Genomic DNA, 7,499 nt, shown 5'->3' on the forward strand with positions numbered 1-7,499 from the left:
GGAAAATAGACCTTCCCGAATCATTCCTCTTTATTTAATCATCTGAGCATTCTGTATAAATCAGAATGCGACTCCCATCACATCCCAAACGCTCCCAGGTTTATGGCTTGGGATTGAAGTGAGGGGGTGAAGGGCTCCCTCGGGCAGGGCCGAAGGTGGTTGAGTTTCCCCCGCAGCCCACATCCACGGCTCCCCTTGGCCACACAGGTTCGTAGCTGTGTTCATTAATCCCGAGTCGGGCTTCGAAGCTGTTAGCGTTCAGACCCACCACGCTGTGGGTTTTGAGGAAATTATAATATTTGTCCCAGGCATATTTGCTGCAAGCTGCTTTTTTTCGTTGGCCTTTTCAAGTCTTTGTATTCCTTTGTTTTCATCTGTGGAATCTGAGTTTTATTTAAAATTCCAGATGGTTGACTGTCCTCAATTGAGTGTTTATGCTTTTTTTTTTTCCACTTTTTTTTTTTTTTTGGAAGTGACTGTTCTCAGATCAGTGCTATATTTTGCTTTTTTGTGGAGTTTTAAAAATTAACGGTCTATTATATATAAATCTAGTAAAAAAGAGCAGCTGCTGTACCTAATTGTGGGGTGTGAATAATAGACATTCTCACAGCCTAATGATGATCTCTTGCAGTGCAGTAAAACTTTCTTGGAAGCTTTGTCATTGAAGTTTTTCTTTAAGTTTGTGGTTGTTTATTTTAGGTTCCCTGTGATTCTTATCTTATCTTAGCTGCCCCCGGTCCCTGGGAGATTTCTAACAGCAACAACAACAAAAATTGGAAGGATGGTTTTTATTTGTATAGATTTTATCTGTATATAGTTTTTAAATTGTTTCTTAATGTTTATTTTTGGGGGGGGGGGTGAGAAGCATGAGTGCGGAAGGGGCAGAGAGAAAGGAAGACACAGAATCGGAAGCAGGCTCCAGGCTCTGAGCTGTCAGCACGGAGCCTGACGCGGGGCTCGAACCCACAAACCATGAGATCATGACCTGAGCCGAAGTAGGACGCTGAGCCGACTGAGCCACCCAGGCGCCCCTTATCTGTATATTTTTAAGGTTCAACCAGAAAGGGGAAAGGAAGTTTAGTTGCCACCTGCTGTACCATCAGGCATTTTTAAAAGTCTGTCATCACCTTGGAAGAGACACAAAAGCATCTTGCCTCCAGCAGAAAGTCAGGAGCATCTCTCTGGGTCTCTAGTGATGGCATTTCCTGTCTTCTCTGGCGATAGAAGAAAAGCGCCTGGTGACTTCACTCTGTAGCTCCAAAAGACCTATTCTCTTTTTCTAGAGAACAATTCCTCTTTCTTTAGCGCTTGGAGGCACACTTTTTAGATACACAGTTGCTCACTGTCCTGGGAAGAAATGCTTTGCCATTGTTTGCGAAGAAACAACAAACCCATCTGGCAGGCTGGTTTGTTTGTTTACCTTTGTTCCTGTTAACTAGCCTTTCGGATCGAAGGAGGGGACGGAGAGCTGGCCGCAGATGAACCACTGGTAGGTGGCCGGCCGCTCAGGACGGTCCGGAGGACTCAGGTACCACCCGCCAACTTCCCCAGGGCTCAGCACCACGTCTTTTTGTGTGTGTTGTAGCCACAGATGAGTTTTGGAGGAACGTATTGCCAGGAAAGAAAAATTAGGAGGGAAATCACTGACACCTCGATTTTTCCTTGTGTCACTGGAAACCTTAGGGTCTCAAGTGTAGTTCTCCGATGATTTTTTGTTTTAACGTGTTATTTCGTATTTGAGAGAGTTAAAGAGAGAGAGAGAGAGCACGAGCAGGGGAGGGGCAGAGAGACTGAGACAGAATCCGAAGCAGGCTCCATGCTCCTAGCTGTCAGCGCAGAGCCCGATGCGGGGCTCGAACTCACAACCGTGAGATCACGACCTGAGCCGAAATCGGGAGTCGGAAGCCCCCCAGGCACCCCTGGAATAAATTCATATTTATTATTAGATATTAAATGGAGGGGTGGTAAGAACATTCACTGTATGGGTTTTCAATCAAGATCAGCCCTCATGCTCCCAGAATGTGACTTTTTTTGGAGCAGGGGGCGGCGGCGGGGGGTGGGGGGGATACCTGTTGCCTTCAGAGAAGACGCCTTTGATGTTAAAGCCGAGTCAACCTTTCCCGGCAGAGCCTGTCACTTTCCCCGTGTTCTTGTGTGTGCATTTCCTCTCTCCGCCCAGGACGGGCCTTGTGTTTTGGGAGAAACGTTCATGTCGAGAGCATGAACCCAGACTCCAGCTCGGTTCCCTTTCATCCCTGTGTCTGTTAACGAAACCTGAGAAGTGAAGCCCCCCCGGGGGGCCCCCCTCTTGGATTCCTAAATTGCGGGATCGAGAAGAGTTGCCTGAAAAGGGAGCTTAAAACCGAGAAGCGTGGCCTCGAAAGAGAGACAAGGAAGGAGTCCCTTATAAAAGAGCCAGAATCTGATTTTGTCTCCTCCTTCCTGTCCTCCCCAGTCCTCAGTCCTCCTTTGTGACTCAGCCCAGCCCTAGGCTCTGACTAGGAGAGATAAACTCAGAGGGGGAGGGTGGAGGGGAGGGGGAGCCTCCGCCATCAGTCTGCTTTCAACCTGCCTTCTGGCCACGCACGACATTCCCCACCTTGTCTGTCAGAACACAGACGGCACATTCAAGCCCAGTCATTCCGGGAAGGTTGTTCAGTAGCAGAAAGGTTTACCTGGCTGCGGAGAAGGTTCAGGAAAGGCACCAAGAGCTAGTGCCGAACCCCGGGGGCCAGTCAGGGTGGGGAGCTGCTGCGGTCCCCTCCGTCCCAGGGGGCGGGGGTTCCTGACCGGAGCCGTGGCCTCGGTCGAGGACCCAGCCAACCCAGAATTTCTCAGCGAGAGGACCTTCAGATACACCTAAATTCCCCGCCCTCCGATGCACCAGAACGTCTGTGGCAAATCTGACAGAACCGGAGGGCCCGGGAGGCCGTGTGTGGTCCATATCCCCGGGTCAGCCGCTGGGGACACAGAGGACAGATCTGGGAAATTCCCACCACATTGACGAAGTCAGTGACGTCACAGCTGAAGGAGATTACAGGATTTAGGAAACGCTGGTGATTTGGGGCCACGAGATAAAAAGGACATCAGTTTCTTAACATTTCTATGTATTTCTGGTCTTTCCTTGGGATCTCGTCTCCTTTGGAGATCTTGTCCAGGCTGTGGCTCGAACCACCCACGTGGTGCTGGTGACGTCCATGCTGATCTTTTTAGCGTTGACCCTTCCCTGAGCTCACACTCGGCCATCCAGCTCCCCGGTAGGCTCTCCACTTCGGGGTGTCTTAGAACGTCAACCTAACAAAGCTAAAACTGTCTGACTCCAGTACCCCCCTCCTAAAGCTCAGACCAGCAATCTTGGAGTCAACCCTGAAACTTCCGTACCTCCACTCACATCTGATCCTGGGGTTTTCCTGACACTTGGGAAGGACACCTAGAGTCTGGCCCCCGCTCACCACCTACGCTGCTGCCCTGTGGTCCAAGTCTCCCATCTCCCGGGTTGGAGAGAGACCTGGAACCTTCCTTCACAACATGGCACCTCTATGTGACCCATGGTTCCCCAGCTCATTCAGACCCAAAGTCTACAAGACTCTACACAGGCTGGCCCTTTCTTCTCTGACCCCGTTTCCTGATAGTGCCTGAGGCTTACCCCTGCTCTAGCCCTTTGGGGTCCTTACTGGTCAACACAAGGCATGTACGTGCCACGGGGCCTTGGCAGAGAGCAGGGGGCTGAACTTACTTTTCAATCTAAGAAGATCTAAGTAATGGAAACATTCATCTACACAAATGTTTGCAGGGGCATTATTCCTGTAGCCCCAAACTGGGAAAACCCTAATGTTCATCAACTGTGAATGGAGAAACAAAATCGGTATATGCCCATACAACGGAGTGTCACTGGGCAGTAAAAAAGACAGAAAGGACCGAGACCCACGTGACAACGTGGATGAACCTGGAAGACATTCTGCCTGGTGAACGTTATGTGCTAATGGAAGCCATTGTGGCAGTCACAAAAGACCTCACGGCCTAGGATTCCATTCATAGGAAATAAGCCAGAGCAGGCAAATTTATGGACGTAAGGTAAAGTAGCGGTTGCCCAGGGCTGGGGGGGGGGGGGGGGGGAGGGATGACGTGTTAGACGCTCAGGCTGTCCTTTTGGGGTGATAAAATGTTCTCAGATTGTGGTGATGGTTGCACAATTCTGCGACTGCACCAACGAGCGCGGAGTTGTACAACTCCAGTGGGCGAATCGTGTGCTATGTGAATTCTCAAAGCAGCGGAAAAACAAAGGTCTCCGTGGTCGCTGTCCTAACGAACATTCCTGCCCTTTTCACGAGTGTTGCGCGTGGGTCTGAGGACTCGGGATTATCCTACCTGAAGTTTGAGGGGGAAACTCTGTGACTGTGTTTTCATTTCCCCTTTATTTTTTATTTATTTATTTTTTAATGTTTCATTTATTTTTGAGACAGAGCATGAGCAGGGGAGGGGCAGAGAGAGAGGGGGACACAGAATCCGAAGCGGGCTCCAGGCTCTGAGCTGTCAGCACGGAGCCCGACGCGGGGCTCGAACTCACAGACCGCGAGATCACGACCTGAGCCGAAGTCGGACGCTTAACCAGCTGAGCCACCCAGGCGCCCCTCCCCTTTATTTTTTAAGTCTTCCATTTCTTTGGAGTGCACTAGAGATTCAGTATTTCAATACGGTTTAGGGGGCGCCTGGCTGGCTCAGTAGGCAGAGCACGCGACGCTGGATCCCAGGGTTGTGAGTTCAAGCCCTCCGTTGGGCGTGGAGTCTACTTAAAACAAGAAATTAAATATGATTTGAGTTGATGATTTTTTTTCCCCTCAGGTGTGACCCTGGGAAAGAGGGGGTGCTAATCACTGTGCGTTTTCTGTTTCCAGTACTTTCACGATGGGCGGAAGGCACAACAGCACATAGAGATCTGCTGGAAGCAACTCGAATCAGTAAGTGGAGGACAAACGGCCCGAAGAAACGGCTTTAGGTTTCCTAAATGTGAACGCGAGCTCGAAGCGATCAGTAAGCGCGAAACAAAACGCCCAAGAAGCGCCTTCAGAGATCTTCCAGTTTGAATTGGATTTGTTTGTAGGCACCCTTAGGGAGACTAGGATGTTGAGCCCCAAGAGCTCACGTAGAGCGTTTTTCTTAAAAAAGAAAAAAAAAATCACACGCAAAGAACAAAGGGGAGATGGGTTTGGGTGGAAATAAATGCAGCTGTTCGAGTAACTTATTGAAATCGTCACAAATCAGCTCAGAGGAAGGAGAAAGCTCCTTGGGGGATGGAGATGAAATGATACCCTCGCGTAGGAATCTCGCGGTTGCATTAACACCTGTTTTCCTGCCACCACTTGCCCCTGCTTTCAGAGTAAAAGGCGATTTGAACGTGACTGCAAAGAGGCGGACAGGGCACAGCAGTACTTTGAGAAGATGGACGCCGACATCAATGTCACCAAAGCAGACGTTGAGAAGGTGAGGTGACAGTGAGACTCTTTCACTTACTTCCCTTACCTGGGCCTGGAGCCTCTCCTCCCCAGGCTGCCTGTCCCCAAGCTCTCCTTTCCGACGGCACCGCAAAAGGCCACCCACCCTGGGATCAGTGCTTTCCGTTTTGTGTCACCTGTCGTGGGGGCCAGAAGCCCTGACTTTCGGGGCGTCTCCGGTGTGCCGATGGGGGGCAGTTGGCCGAATTGTGTAGTCCCCAGGATGGTGACGCGGAGACTCAGCCTGGGAGCGGCTCGCAGCAGGGTGGTTTCCGGAGGTTGTGGCTTTTCCCTTAATGGCTTTTCAAAGAACAAGTCCACCCCTTTAAAAGCCAGAGCACAGGGCTGCAGAGCCATCTGGAAGAGATCGACAGCCTCCGATGCTTCCGTTTGGGAGATAAAGGGCCTGGAGGGCCGGCCTGCCTTGCCGTGGATTCATTCCGGTTGTTAGCAGGTTGTAGCTGAGGGCTGGCATCTGGGCGTCCCCGACTTGTGTCGCAGTTAGGAAGGTGATAAAGCTCGCACTGTACCTTCTTGTGGTCGTCTATGTGTTTTTCCCTGGAAGCGGAGTTTTCTTTTCCGAAGAGTCATCAATACAGGGTAAACAGCTTAAGGCTGGTAAATGGCTGTATTCATCCCATGACCGCCCAGGGCCGTTTTGGCATCCTCAGCCTGCTGCTCTCTGTGGGGAGAAGCCTGGCATTTTCATAGGTTTCTTTCACTTTTGCCAGATTCGTGGGGGACGAGGTTAGTTGGAAAATAGCGTGGATGATTTAGTTATTGGTCTAGGTCTGCCAGATGCCTGGCTTAAAGCCTAGGTATTTATCACCCTGCCTTCCTTGAACATTGCCGAAGATATTAAAATACATAGTCTCAATGTCTGTATTTGAGCCCGAGTGTGGATACTTTACCAAAAGATATTAATGTGCTGATAGAGTAACCATAAAGTACCGTAGGTTTGTCATAAATTCCTATTAAATAGCCAGCTCCCCAAACTGTTTACAATGGGACTCCGTTGAAATCGTTTGGGGGCTAAATGAGGTACGCCAGTATAGGGGTAGCGTACCTCGCAAAGACATGCCCCTTCTTTATCAAATGTTTTGTTAGCCTAAATGTTAAATCAGAGTGAATTTTACTCATTTAAAGATCTTCTTAAAAGAAAATTACTTTTATGGGGCGCCTGGGCGGCTCAGTGGGTTAAGCGTCCGACTTTGGCTCAGGTCATGATCTCACGGCTCGTGAGTTTGAGCCCCCCGTCGGGTTCTGTGCCTACAGCTCAGAGTCCGGATCCTGCTTCCGATTCTGTGTCTCCCTCTCTCTCTGCCCCTCCCCCGCTTGTACTCTGTCTGTCTGTTTCTCTCTCTCAAAAATAAAAAACATAAAAAAAATTAATAAAAAAGGAATTTCTCTTACGGCCTTTTCTTAGCATAAAAGCTATCCTTGCTTATTACAAAAATACTTGACGGGCGCCTGGGTGGCTCAGTCGGTTAGGTGTCTGACTTCGGCTCAGGTCATGATCTCATGGTCCGTGAGTTCGACCTGCATCGGGCTCTGTGCTGACAGCCTGGAGCCTGCTTCAGGTTCTGTGTCTCCCTCTCTCTTTGTGTCTTCCCTGCTTCCGCTCTGTGTCTGTCTCTCTCAAAAATAAATACAGGTAAAAAAAAAAGAAATACAATCTTATTGATGCCTTTGAAGTCTATCCCTAACTTCATGCCCCTGATCCTCACCCTAGAGGTGCCCTTTATCCTTAATTCGGTGTTAATCACCTCCTTGCTAATTGTCCCAGCTTTGCCACGGGTGTATGTATCTCCGAAGAGTATATTTATAATTTTGCTTCTTTTTCACCATTATATAAACAAAAATCATACTTTCATTTATTTCCTTCATTCTTGATTGTTTTTTCGTTCGGCGTGATGTTCTTAATTCACATGGACTGTGTGGAACATCTGACTTTTATATATTAATTACATTAACGTTAGAGCCAGATGCCTTGCTAAATTCTCTTTG

The 7,499-nt window shown here is 49.2% G+C and overlaps 1 long non-coding RNA gene across 1 annotated transcript; it reads left to right on the forward strand.

Annotated features, from left to right (window-relative positions):
• Nucleotides 1-6: 6 nt before the first annotated feature.
• LOC128313857 (uncharacterized) lies at nt 7-7,167 on the forward strand. Its single transcript, XR_008294859.1, has 2 exons — nt 7-4,958; nt 5,377-7,167. It is a non-coding gene; the product is annotated as an uncharacterized LOC128313857 (long non-coding RNA).
• The last annotated feature ends 332 nt before the right edge of the window (nt 7,168-7,499 follow it).

Source organism: Acinonyx jubatus, unplaced genomic scaffold (genome assembly GCF_027475565.1).
Source record: "Acinonyx jubatus isolate Ajub_Pintada_27869175 unplaced genomic scaffold, VMU_Ajub_asm_v1.0 scaffold_146, whole genome shotgun sequence".
NCBI classification, from domain to species: domain Eukaryota; kingdom Metazoa; phylum Chordata; class Mammalia; order Carnivora; family Felidae; genus Acinonyx; species Acinonyx jubatus.